At 38.3% G+C, this 13,357-nt stretch overlaps 1 long non-coding RNA gene and 1 pseudogene across 1 annotated transcript; one reads left to right on the top strand and one right to left on the bottom strand.

Annotated features, from left to right (window-relative positions):
- Nucleotides 1–9,652: 9,652 nt before the first annotated feature.
- On the top strand, nucleotides 9,653–11,195 carry LOC142555011 (transcription factor bHLH148-like; annotated as a pseudogene).
- LOC142555012 (uncharacterized) lies at nucleotides 11,088–11,982 on the bottom strand. The gene is made up of 2 exons (XR_012822300.1): nucleotides 11,515–11,982; nucleotides 11,088–11,326 (listed from the first exon to the last, which is right to left on the bottom strand). It is a non-coding gene; the product is annotated as an uncharacterized LOC142555012 (long non-coding RNA).
- Nucleotides 11,983–13,357: the final 1,375 nt, after the last annotated feature.

Consider the following 13,357-nt stretch of genomic DNA (forward strand, 5'->3'; position numbering starts at 1 on the left):
CCCCTCATGTGACCTAGCTCGCCCTGATCCCATCTGTGCCCAACCATGCTACAAAAGAACTCAAACCCGAGCCTTTGATCGCAACAACCGAGAGGTGGTTCCAGCTTGTTCCTTCGTGTGTGCAGCATGTTTTCGTGTGTGTCTAGGACCCTTAAACTTGTGTAAAGACATCCTTGATCAATACCCTAACCATGGAAGCCCCTTAACAACATATTAAACATGATTTTGCAACAAATTCAAGCTTTAAAAATTCACATACGATACAAAAATGAAATTGTTTCATGATGCAACTTGTTTTTCATGCATAACATTTTTGAAAAATTACTATGGTGTGATAGATGAGTAAAAAGGAGAATATGGCGTGCTTTTGCATTATTAACGCATGATTAAATGTTGACGATTTAAGAACGACGACGAGGGAACGACGGCTTGAAAAACTCTAGCAAAACTTGATGCTTTTCCTTCTTGCTTCTTGTGTGTGCATGTGAGTTGAGAGAAAAGAGTCCTTGTGTGTGTGTGCTAGGGTGGAGCGTGAGTTTGAATGGCATGGGGTAGGGTTTGCACTTTAATTATTTAATTAAAACACTAACAAAGCTTAGGCCTATTAGGAGAGTTAATTAGGCCCATTAAGCCCCTTAGTGCAATTAAAAATTATTTTTCTTGATAAGATTTGTTAATTTACTAGCTGGGTTGCCAATATGTTCGAATTTTTGTTGAAAAACCATCACCGATAAAAATTACGTCCCGGCGTATAAAATCACCTCAAAACTCCTTATTTTCAAAAATAATAAAAAGCATCAATCATATTTTAAATAGTTAAAAACAATTATTTAATAAAATTAATTTCCATTTTTCAGCCATTGGTCTCCGTTCCTCGATCACAACTTGAATAACCCTTTAAAAATACATTTTAATGCATATAAGTAGAAAAAATATTAAAAGATCTTATAAACATGGCACATAATCAATTTAGCAATTAAAATTAATTAATTAACTATTTTCCATATTCTCTTTATTCGTATGCAGTTGGTTTACGTCGTCTTAATTATGGACCTTACAATTCCTCACCCCCTTAAATAAAATTTCGTCCTCGAAATTAGAACTTACCGAATAGCTCCGGGTAGCGACTCCTCAAGCCCTTCTCAGTTTCCCAAGTAGCTTCTTTCGAGTGATTCAGCCACTTGACCTTTACCATTGGAATGACTTTGTTTCAGAGTCTTCTTTCTTGCCTTCCTAAGATTTGGAAAAGTCTTTCTTCAAAAGTCATATTTGGAGTCAATTGTAAAGGTTCATAATTTAGTACATGTGATGGATTCGACATGTACTTTCGCAGCATTGAAATATGAAACACATTGTGAACTCCAGAAAGTATCGGTGGCAATCCCACTCTATAGGCTAGTGTTCCAATTTTCTCCAAAATCTCAAACGGACCTATAAATTTTGAACTAAGCTTGCATTTCTTGCCAAATCGCATAACACCCTTCATAGGTGCTATTTTCACAAATACGTGGTCTCTCACTGCAAACTCTAAGTCCCTTCGTCTCTTGTCAGGATAACTCTTTTGTCGGCTTTGTGCAGTCTTTATTCTCTCTCGAATTCTGACTACAAGCTCAACAGTCTCCTTCTATCACATCCGGACCAATCTCTCTTCTTTCACCAACCTCATCCCATTGAATAGAAGATCTACATTTTCTTCCATAAAGTGCCTCAAAAGGAGCCATCCCAATTGATGATTGATAGCTATTATTGTAGGTGAACTCTACTAGAGATAATTTTTGTTCCAAACTTCATTGGAAATCAATCACATAAGCTCGCAATAGATCCCCTAAAATTTGAATAACTCTCTTTGACTGACCATCGGTTTGAGAATGGAATGTTGTACTGAACAATAACTTGGTCCCCATCGCTGCATGCAGACTCTTCCAGAAAGATGACGTAAATCTCGGATCTCTGCCAGAAACAATAGATACGGGAATCCCATGCAGACGAACTATCTCTCGAATATATAGATCAGCATACTGTATCATGGTGAATGTCGTCTTGGTAGGTATAAAATACGCTGATTTCGTAAGACGTTCCACTATCACTCATATAGCATTAAATCCCTTAATAGTCTTCGGTAATCACACAACAAAGTTCATCATAATATTTTTCCATTTTCACTCTGGAATAGGAAGTGGCTTAAGCTTTCTCGCTGACCTCTGATGCTCTGCTTTGACTTATTGGCTTGTCAAACACTCAGATACAAATAACATGATATCTCTCTTCATGCTTGGCCACCAATATAACAACTGAAAATCTTTGTACGTCTTCGTGTTTCCCGGATGAATGGAATATGGTGTGTCATGAGCTTCCTTCATAATGAGCTCCCTCAAAGAGTCGTCACTAGTAACCCATAAACGATCTCGATAACGAACTATACCATCCACCTCAGAATATAACTTCCAACCTTTGGCTTCATCTCTCAGTCTCCACTTTTGCAATTGCTCATCAGTAGGCTGTCCCTCACGGATTTTATCTTTCAAAGTCGACTGTACTGTCAAGGTGGCAAGATTAGGGGCCTCGCCCCTAGCATATACTGTAAGCTCATGCCGTTGTATCTTAGACTACAACGGTCTTTGAAGTGATATTTGAGTGATAACTGCTGCCTTTCAACTCAATGCGTCTGCCACTACATTAACTTTTCCTGGATAATAGCTAATCTCACAGTCGTAGTCTTTTACTAATTCGAGTCATTGTCTCTGTCTCATATTTAATTCCTTTTGGATGAAGAAGTATTTCAAACTTATATGGTCGGTGAAAATCTTGTACTTCTCCCCATACAAGTAATGTCTCCAAATCTTAAATGCAAAAACTACCGCTGCAAGCTCAAGATCATGAGTGGGGTAGTTTTTCTCGTGAACTTTGAACTGTCTGGACGCATAGGCTATAACTCGGTTATTTTGCATCAGAACTACGCCCAAACCATGTTTAGAAACGTCGGTATAAAGAACATACTCTCCTTGCCCCGATGGCATAGCTAACACTGAAGCAGAAATCAAGGCTTGCTTCAACTTATTAAAACAGTCTTGACACTCGCATCCCCATACAAACTTTGCATTCTTCTTTGACAAGGCAGTCTTGGGTACTGCTATAGATGAGAATCCTTGAATAAACTTGTGATAATAGCCAGCTAGTCCCAAGAAACTGCGAATCTCGGTAACGCTCTTCGGTACTGGCCATTCTCTCAATGCCTCGACTTTACTTGGATCAACTTCAACGCCGTCACTAGAAATTATGTGGCCTAAGAATGCCACTCTATCAAGCCAAAACTCGCACTTTCTGAATATTGCATTCCTATCTTGCAGTACTTGCAGTTGTGTCCTCAAATGATGACTGTGCTCCTCTTTATTCTTCCAATAGATCAAAATATCATCAATGAAAAATATAATAAACTGATCCAGATACGGCTGAAATACGCGATTCATGAGATCCATGAAGATCGCTGGCGCATTGGTCAACCCAAAAGCATGACCATAAACTCGTAGTGCCCATATCTAGTACGAAACGCTGTCTTATGAACATCAGACTCTTTAACTTTCAACTGATGGTAGCTAGAACGAAGATCAATCTTCGAAAATATCACTCCCTGCAACTGATCAAATAAATCTTCGATTCTTGGTAGAGGATACTTATTCTTGATAGTGACTCTATTCAGCTCTCGATAATCGATACAGAGTCACATACTGCCATCCTTCTTCTTCAAAAATAAAACCGGTGCATCCCACGAAAACTAACTAGGGCGAATAAAACCATTTTATAGCAATTTTTGGATTCGATCTTTTAATTCTTTCATTTCAGCGGGTGCTAGATGATAAGGCGTTTTAGAAATAGGTACCGCGCTCGGCATCAACTCAATAGAAAATTCCACCTTACGGTCGGGTGGAATGCCATAAACGTCATCAGGAAAGACGGTATCTAGAAAATTCTCTAACAATGTCAACATCCTCCAACTTCGGACCGATAGGAGCATGTGGTGTATTGACACATGCTAGAAAGGCTTGACATCCACGTCTCATAAGCTTCCTCGCACAAAGACAAGAGATAATGTGTGGCATTTGCTTGTTCCTTGCCGCCTCAAAGACAAAAGATTTACCACTAGGCGGTCGAATAGACACTGATCGCTGACGAAAATCTATCAAAGCTCCATTTTCTGATAACCAATCCATACCCATTATGATATCAAATTCAGGCATAGGGAGTACAATAAGATCTGCCCGAACCACATCTTTAAATAAACGAAGCTCCAGATTCTTCACAATACTAGACGTGATCATTTGGTCACCGAAAGGAATAGAAACCTTGAATCCCAATCTCATATCCTCAAGAATAATATTCAGTCGCTTGACGAAAGTCTCGGATATGTAAGAGTGTGTAGCTCCCGAATCTCGCAGTGCATAGGTAGCTACACCTAGAATGAATATCCTCCCTGCGGCGAAAACGTTTTAGATTATTCGTGTTGAAGCTCAAGGAATTTGTACCATTTATTTCCCAAAATTTTCATGAAGGAGATTGGTTGGATCCTAATGTTCCTAGGAAAATTCATAATTTCCCTCTTATAATTTCTGACTAACTGCAATTTGACCCATAAATTCTTTAAAATTTGCATTTTAATCCCTAGAGATTTTCGAAAATTGCATATTGATCCCTTAAATTTTCGGATTTTTCAATTTTGGTCCCTCAATTTTCGGAAATTGCACATTTGGTCCTTAAATTTTTAAAATTCTACAATTAACTCATACGTTCTTGGCATTCTTAATTCCCTTCAACGGGTTTCCCAAACTCAAAGGATTTAGTTCAAGCTGTAAAGTCGTCAAACGTTACCGAACCTAAAAGCAATATTTGGAAAATATAACCAAACTATCAACCTCTCAAAAACATCTCAAAAAGCATAAATAAAAGTTGTAAAAATATCTCTAACATAAATCATATAAATAAACATAAGTGCGGAAAACTAGATGCGCTAGTCCTTGGGTCACGTGCACCTTCAGTCCAGTCAGATCATCCATCAAAACCTTCAATACCCTCAACATCAAACTCACCTGCATCGATCACACCTAGTGAGTCTAAAGACTCAATACTCCATAATCTTGATAACAACATAATACTTATACAAATCACATGCCACCGCGAAAATACTTGTACGTAAAATAACATTTTCATGAAGATGCATAAACTTAAACTTAAACATAAACATTTTCATATTCATCATAAACATATTCATATTCATATTCATATTCATATCAACATGTTCATATTCATTTGTCTTTGAATTCAGATTGTTGATTGGGACTTTCGTATTCGTATTCGTATTGGGGCGATGAATCCATATACATGTAACCACAGTACTGGGCGGCGAGAACATCAGCGACACTCTCACCCATCAACTGAGCTTTGGCCTTACGTATTAACATATCATTGTATCATCATATTCGTATTAGTCACAATCCTTTCACATCTTTCAACATTTCGTATTTACATCACTTTATAAAAACATACATATAAATATCTTTTTTCTTTTAAATCAACAATGCAACATATCTTTTAAATGTCCATATTAAATCATAAAAAACCAAAAAAATTTAAAATATGCTTTTTAACTTATAAAAAAGCTATCAGAGCACTACCACGACGTTTACAATTTTTTAGGTGTAAAATTGTCGTTTTACCCCTAGACGTAAAATTCTCGAATTTGAATTTTTCTTAATTCCATTGACTCTAACATATCCCAAATAATTATTTAAGCTTAATTAAATTTGCCACAATTTTATTTAGCATAAATTCTAGACTTTTCAATTATTCCTTAATTATTCATTTTTAATGCATTTTAATCCCAAATAAATTCAAACTTTAATATAAAATTCTTAAATTAAAAACTTAGACTTTTTATATTGTTTTAGCCCTCGTGAACCATGGCTCGACCCCCGTGAGCCATGTTTCGAATTATATCCAATAGAAAACCCTAACAAACCCATCTAGATTACCCTTGAGCCATGTTCGTTTTTTCCATGAGCCAAGCTCGAACCACCCTGAGCCGAACCCTGACTAGACCCTCTAGGAACCCTTCTAGACCCTTAGAACCAAAGGACTTCACCCCAAGCTCAAACACGAAGGCCCCAACCCAGCAACACAAACAGGCAAGAACTCCCTTTGAGCTAAGACTCTACGTGCGAACCTAGGACCTAGCCAACCGAGCCAGCCCCTGACCCTGACCCTTGAGCACCCTCTTAGGACCCTAAGAACCTAACCTAGCCTAGCCCAGAGCCCCTTGGCCGAGACCTTGAACCCTTGCGCGGCTACTGCACTCATGAGCGCTGCATGACCCTTTTCTCGCGTTGGAGTCCTAGTCCCCAGCCCTTGACTCGAGTCCTAACGTGGCTAGGACTCCTTCCCTGACCCCTCACGTGACCCTAGCTCGCCCTGGTCCCAGCGGTGCCCAGCCATGCTACAAAAGAACTCAAACCCGAGCCCTTGATCGCAACAACCGAGAGGTGGTTCCAGCTTGTTCCTTCGTGTGTGCAGCAAGTTTTCATGTCTGTCTAGGACCCTTAAACTTGTGTAAAGAAATCCTTGGTCAATACCCTAACCATGGCAGCCCTTTAAAAACATATTAAACATGATTTTGCATTAAATTCAATCCTTAAAAATTCTTATTAAAAAGAAAAGAAATTGTTTCATGATGCAAGTTGTTTTCATGAAAAACATTTTTAAACAATTGCTATGGTGTGATAGATGAGTAAAAAGGAGAATATGGCGTGCCTTTGCGTTATTAACGCACAATTAAACGTTGACGATTGAATAACGACGACGAGGGAACGATGGCTTGAAAAACTCTAGCAAAACTCGATGCTTTTCTTTCTTGCTTCTTGTGTGCGCGTGTGAGTTTAGAGAAAAGAGTCCTTATGTGTGTGTGCTAGGGTGGGGCGTGAGTTTGAATGGCATGGGGTAGGGTTTGCATTTTAATTATTTAACTAAAAACACTACCAAAGCTTAGGCCCATTAGGAGAGTTAATTAGGCCCATTAAACCTCTTAGTGCAATTAAAAATTATTTTGCTTGATAAAATTTGTGAATTTATTAGCTGGTTGCCAATACGTTAGCATTTTTGTTGAAAAACCATCACCGATAAAAATTACGTCTCAGCGTATAAAATCACCTCAAAAATCATTACTTTAAAAAATAAGAAAAAACATCAATCATATTTTAAATAATTAAAAATAATTATTTAATAAAATTATTTTCCATTTTTCAGCATTCGGTCTCCGTTCCTCGATCGCAATTCGAATAACCCTTTAAAAATAAATTTTAATGCATATAAGTAGAAAAACTACTAAAACATCATATAAACAAGTCACATAATTAATTTAACAATTGAAATCAATTAATTAACTATTTTCCATATTCCCTAGATTCACATGCAGTTGATTTACGTCGTCTTAATTTTGGACTTTAAACGTCGAGTTGACCAGGGTGGCAATCTCGGCCTCTTGTTCGATGTATTGTATCCTAGGCCAGCAGGTCGGACATAATCTTTTTTCAGCATCCGACATTCATTTGTGTTGTGAGAACATATTTTGTGAAGGGTACATAATCCCTTCTTTTCATGTCTAACAGATTGTGGATGTCGATTCAGGTCCTGCAATCTTTCTGAGCTGCACTCTTGAACATCCCTGTCCCGGGCAATTGTCAGAGGCACATGATGGGAAAAATGCCCGGGGTGGACCCTCTTCCGACCTTTTTCCTTCCATGTTGATGTACTTTTCCGCCCGGTCCAAAAGATCCTCAAAATCCCCAGGCGATTTCTTGGTTAATGATCGGAAAAACTCTCCCTCCCGTAAACCCTGAGTAAATGCAGTAATTTTGGTTTCCGGGGAATAGAAGAGAACATCCAAAGCAACTCGATTGAACCTTCGGATGTATGCCCTCGAACTTTTTTCATGGCTCTGCTTCACTTCAAACAAGCTGAAATAGTTCTTTTGTATTTTTTTTGCTGCTGAAATGGTGCAAGAACATTTTCTGGAAGTCTTCAAAAGACTGGATATTTTGAGGGGTCAGTCCCTTAAACCATCTCTGGGCTGAGTCAACCAGAGTGGTTAAGAAAACTTTACACTTGATCCTATCCCCATAGCAGTGTAACATAGCCATGTTCTCGAATCTAGCGATGTGTTCCTCAAGATCAGCAATCCCATCATAGTCATTTATCTTCCCAGATTTGAAGTGCCCTAGAAAGATTCCCGGATGATGACATTAGAGAAAGGACACCCTCTAGTGATTACCCAGGTATTATTCATATCTTCAACCTGCCTCTCCAAAATTTTCATCTTCCTTCTCAATTCCTCCAACTCTTCAGCTACAGTAGGAGATTTAGAACTAGCACTAGTCTCTCTCTCATCCTCTCTTACCTCCTCTTCTCTCCCCTCTTGATCTCTCTCTTGCTCTTGCTGAGTAAAATGATGAGAAGGGGTCTTTCTTGCAATAGCCTTTTCGACGGCAACGGATATTATCCGAGCCAACTCCTTGGGTGACAAGGTGATAGTAGTTTGAGGTCCCGTGGGTGGAGGGCCACCTTGACCAGAAAGAAGTGGATTATATCCAGGGACCCGAGAATTTTCTTGATTCGTTCTTATAGTAGGAGCCATATCTACGTCTTGAGCTCAATTTCCCACAGACGACGCCAATGATGTGATCCGGGTGAATCGGGTGAGCTGAGTCAGGGCAATCCACCAAATCTGATAAGAGTTTTGTTTGAATGGAAAAATGAGCAAGGAAATATATCTTGAGATAAGAATATATCACTGTGGTATGACTGCAACCGTGTCCTGCAAACAAGAAGATGAACTTGTGTCTGGCGTGGCCACTCCAATGTTTAAGTTAGCAGGTAAAATATGAAGAGAACCCGTGTAGAGAAATAAATGCTACTGGTGAGTATATGTCAATATATCTGAATGAAATAAATGCAAAGCAAACCTGCTATTAATAGGAAAGAAGATTATGATTTTTCCTTGTTTTCATTGCCTACTTACCACTTGTAGCCGCCACCTACTTGTTGTCATGCCGTCTTGAATTTTTCATCACGTCAAATCAGAAATATTTCGTCAGGTAAGCTTATCGAGAGAAGATATTACCTGCTTTCGCACTCGAGTGCAGTGCTATTATCGAGGCATCCCGGGTAGAGAGAACAAAATAATTTGACTCAAATTTTATAATTTCAAATATAAATCAAATAATTTCTCAAATCAACTCCATCAGTTTATCCGTGTATATGAAAAATTCAATAAATTTAATCTAGTGTAAAAGATGATGGGCAAAAATTTGTGTGAAACGGTCTCATGAGTCGTATTTTGTGAGACAGATCTCTTATTTGAGTCAGACATGAAAAAGTTTTACTTTTTATGTTAAACATATTACTTTTTATTGTGAATATCGGTAGGATTGACCCGTCTCACAGATAAAAATTAGTGAAATCATTTTACAAAAGACCTGCTCAAAATGACATACCTCAAATTCATATTCCGAACGCAATAATAACACGATGCATTCCTTTATTATTAATTGAAATTGAATAAATAATCTTATTAATAAATTTTTTTAAAACAAAAACAAAATCTTTAGGCATGTGATGAGCCTCCGCGTGCCCCCCCGTGATTCCTTTTAAAGCTTCCATCTCTTGTACCCTTTCACCATTTCCTCTCCCTCTCTCGTTAATTTGTCGATGCAAAAGGGATAATTCGATGAAAATTTAGCAGATTTCTTCTGAATTTTCACGTGGAGGAAAAATATCCGGTGCTTCAGGTAACAATCGTTCGACTGTTTTGTTTGTTCTATTGTTTCAGCAAACGAGATTGAGGTTTTGTGATTTGCATTCGTTTGGTTTTCAACTTTTTAGTATTCGAGGATTGTTTATGGTTATAAGTGTTGTTTTGGTGTGATTTAATCTGTTTTCGGAGTTACCATATATGAGCTGAGATTGAGTTATTATTAATGATTATAAATCGTCGTAGCTGTATATGTGTATAGCCGATTCTTATTGGTATTAGATTTTGGAGATGTGATATCTTTTTTTTCTACTTTTCTTGATTTGATACCTCTTTGAATCCTTAAGTAGTTCTGTTCTGAATCTAAACTCACATTCGGTTGAATTTCGATCTGCAGACTGAATTAATTCTCCATCGTAAAAATAAAGTGGCTGAATATGTCATCATCTCTGCTATCACCAAATCCAGCAGTAAATTCTGACAGATCATTAGCCAGGAGAAAGAGGAAGAAGAAAATCCAGAGCCCAGCTGCCGGACAGAATCTCAGCGACGATTTCCAACAACAAAATGCGCCTGTTCAATGGAAATCCGACGCCCAGCACCAAATCTACACCTCCAAACTCCTGCAGGCGCTGCGCCAGGTGAGGGAGAAAAACAACGGCTCGTCGCCTCAGAAATCAGTTTCGAGGCGCGTGCACGAAGCCGCGGACAGAGTCCTGGCCGCCACGGCCAAGGGCCGGTCGAGGTGGAGCCGAGCCATGCTTGTGAGCGGGCTCAAACTGAAGTTCATGAAAAAGAACAACATCTCGAAACGGCAGCCATCGGTAATGACGGCGAATCACTACCGGTAACAGAAGCCGGCCGCTGAAAAAATCGAAGGTGAGCATTCTGCGCCTGAAGTCCAAGAGTCTCCCGGAAGTTAAGCGCAAAACGCGCATTCTGGGCCGCTTAGTCCCCGGCTGCCGGAAACAACCATTGCAGGTGGTGTTAGAGGAGGCCACCGATTACATAACCGCGCTCGAAATGCAGGTAAATACATCACATACGTATATGTATTTTTTTTTCTTCAATATTAAAATCAATCAATTCGTTGCATTTGAATTGAATTTCGCCATTTATGAACAATAATCCGCCATTGCAGGTACGGGTAATGAGCGCTTTAGCAGAGCTACTATCTGTTTCAGGCTCTTCTTCTTCAACTTCTAGCGACTCCATTAGTGGTGCTGGTACAGCTGGTGGGGTTACTCAGTTCCGCACAAGCCGGCCTCCCACTACCTGATACGTATTTTCAAAATTTTTCCTTTTTGGGCCTTTGTCATTGAATGAATATTCCAATGTCAATTATTTTGTTTGATACAAAAAGGGTTTGTTTTGTACTTATAAAATGGTATTATTTGGTGGATTTGGGAATAGTTAGGAGGAAATGGTGTGTGCGGGTGAGGTGCAACGAATCCACGTCACAATCTTCTTTATTCACGTGGTGGCAACTTTGTAAATCTTGCTGCTTCAAAATGGTCGAGTCTCGATACTTTCCTATATTCTGAGACAAAAACTTGTCTGAGACGGTCTCATGAGTCGTATTTTGTAAGACAGATCTCTTATTTGAGTCATCCATGATAAAATATTATTTTTTATGTTAAGAGTATTACTGTTTATTGTGAATATCGGTAGAGTTGACCCGTCTTACAGATAAAAATTCTTGAGACCGTCTTATAAGAGACCTATTCTTAAGCAAAAAGGAAGGCTAACATACCCCTAAGAAAAGCAGAAAATCATATGAAAAGCCAACTCTTTGGTTCCATTTTTTTATTGATTTGGGCTAATGGAAATCAATGGCTGGCACGTGGTTTGTTACTTGTGAAATTATTTGTCATGAAAGTTGATCGACTATTTTATGGCCTTTTGGTGCCCTACGTTTGCTTTTGCTTATTAAAATACAATTCGATTGTCCAACTTGGTTTTGTTGGTCTATAGATGCGTGAATTAACAAAGGTTGGAAGTATTTGGATGTCATTGGAAAGTTTAACATGGAAATATCTAAAAATTTATTTATTGTTTCGAATTGACAGGTTGGTGGTGGTCGTTTCAAATACATTAGATATAGACACAAAAATATATCGAAGAAGAATATAATAAAATTTGAAATATGTAATAACTGAATTATTTGCTCAATATCTAAGATGAATTCGAGTTGAAAATTTGACGCCCATCAGTTTCAATTACAACTCTCGAAGTGCCACGCGTAACAACATTTGGTAGGGTTTTTTTCCCCCCCCCCCCAGAATTTTGAGGTAAAACCGTTTTTGATAATATTTGATTGTGTTTTTGGATATGTTTTCGTTCATCAAAAATACAAATGAAACCTATTTTAAAAATTATTATGATAATTCTTTGCAAACATATTTGCACCCCATTTTTACATCATAAAATCCAATAATTTCAATCCTTTAATATTCAACTTTTTCATCACAATCAAGAAAAATTCATCATTGCAGTATATTATAAGACAATATATTATATTTATGTCAAAAACTTGTATGAAACGGTCTCACGGATCATATTTTGTGATACTGATATCTTATTTTGGTCATCAATGAAAAAAAATATTATTTTTTATGCTAAGAGTATTATTTTTATTGTGAATATCGGTAAAATTGACTCATCTCACAGATAAAGATTCGTAAGACCGTCTCATAAGAGACCTACTCTATATCTATATTTCTAACACCTTAAAAACAAAACAATCGAACATATTCTGACATGATAGTTATATTAGAAAATATTTTATTCTAATATATAATCAAGAATGAACAAATTTTACCTAATCGATCTTAAAAAAAAAACATTTACAGAAAGTATTTTCAAATTCAATAAAAACATATCCAAATATATTGATAATTTTATACATATGATTTTGATATCCCACGAGTGATCATCAACTCACTCTCAACAACCCCCGATGATAAAAAGTCACTCGATAATTAACTTAATAAATAAAAGTCATCCAAGAGCCCGCTTTGACCCAATAACCATGTTCCTTCATGAGGTCTCCCAAGAGCTCATCCATCCGGGAGCTCTTCAGTCATCGCTCAGTTCACTTGTGATATTGTTCACTTTGGCCCGAGTCTTCACAGTTTTAAAACGCGTCACGAGAGGTTGCTATACTCTCATTTAAATGTCCAGAATCTCTCCCGTGATTTAACGTTGTGGGATTTCGCCTAAGGGCCTTCTCACCCCCGTTTCAGGACTCTGCGTCCTCGTTGAGGTTCGCCCCACTATCCAAACCCACGCAGAGTCGCTCTGATACCAAATGTCACGGCCCAGCCCACTTGTGATATTGTCCGCTTTGGCCCGATGCCTCATGGCTTTAAAACGCGTCACAAGGGGTTCTACACACTCATTTAAATGCCCAGCATCTCTCCCATTGTTTAGTGATGTGGGATTTCGCCTAAGGACCTTCTTCACCCCCCTTTCGGGACTCAGCGTCCTCACTGAGGTTTGCTCCACCATCCAGAACCCACGCGGAGTCGCTCTGTTACCAAATGTCACGGCACATCCCACTTG

This window comes from Primulina tabacum, chromosome 9, assembly GCF_025594145.1.
Source record: "Primulina tabacum isolate GXHZ01 chromosome 9, ASM2559414v2, whole genome shotgun sequence".
In the NCBI taxonomy this organism is placed as follows: domain Eukaryota; kingdom Viridiplantae; phylum Streptophyta; class Magnoliopsida; order Lamiales; family Gesneriaceae; genus Primulina; species Primulina tabacum.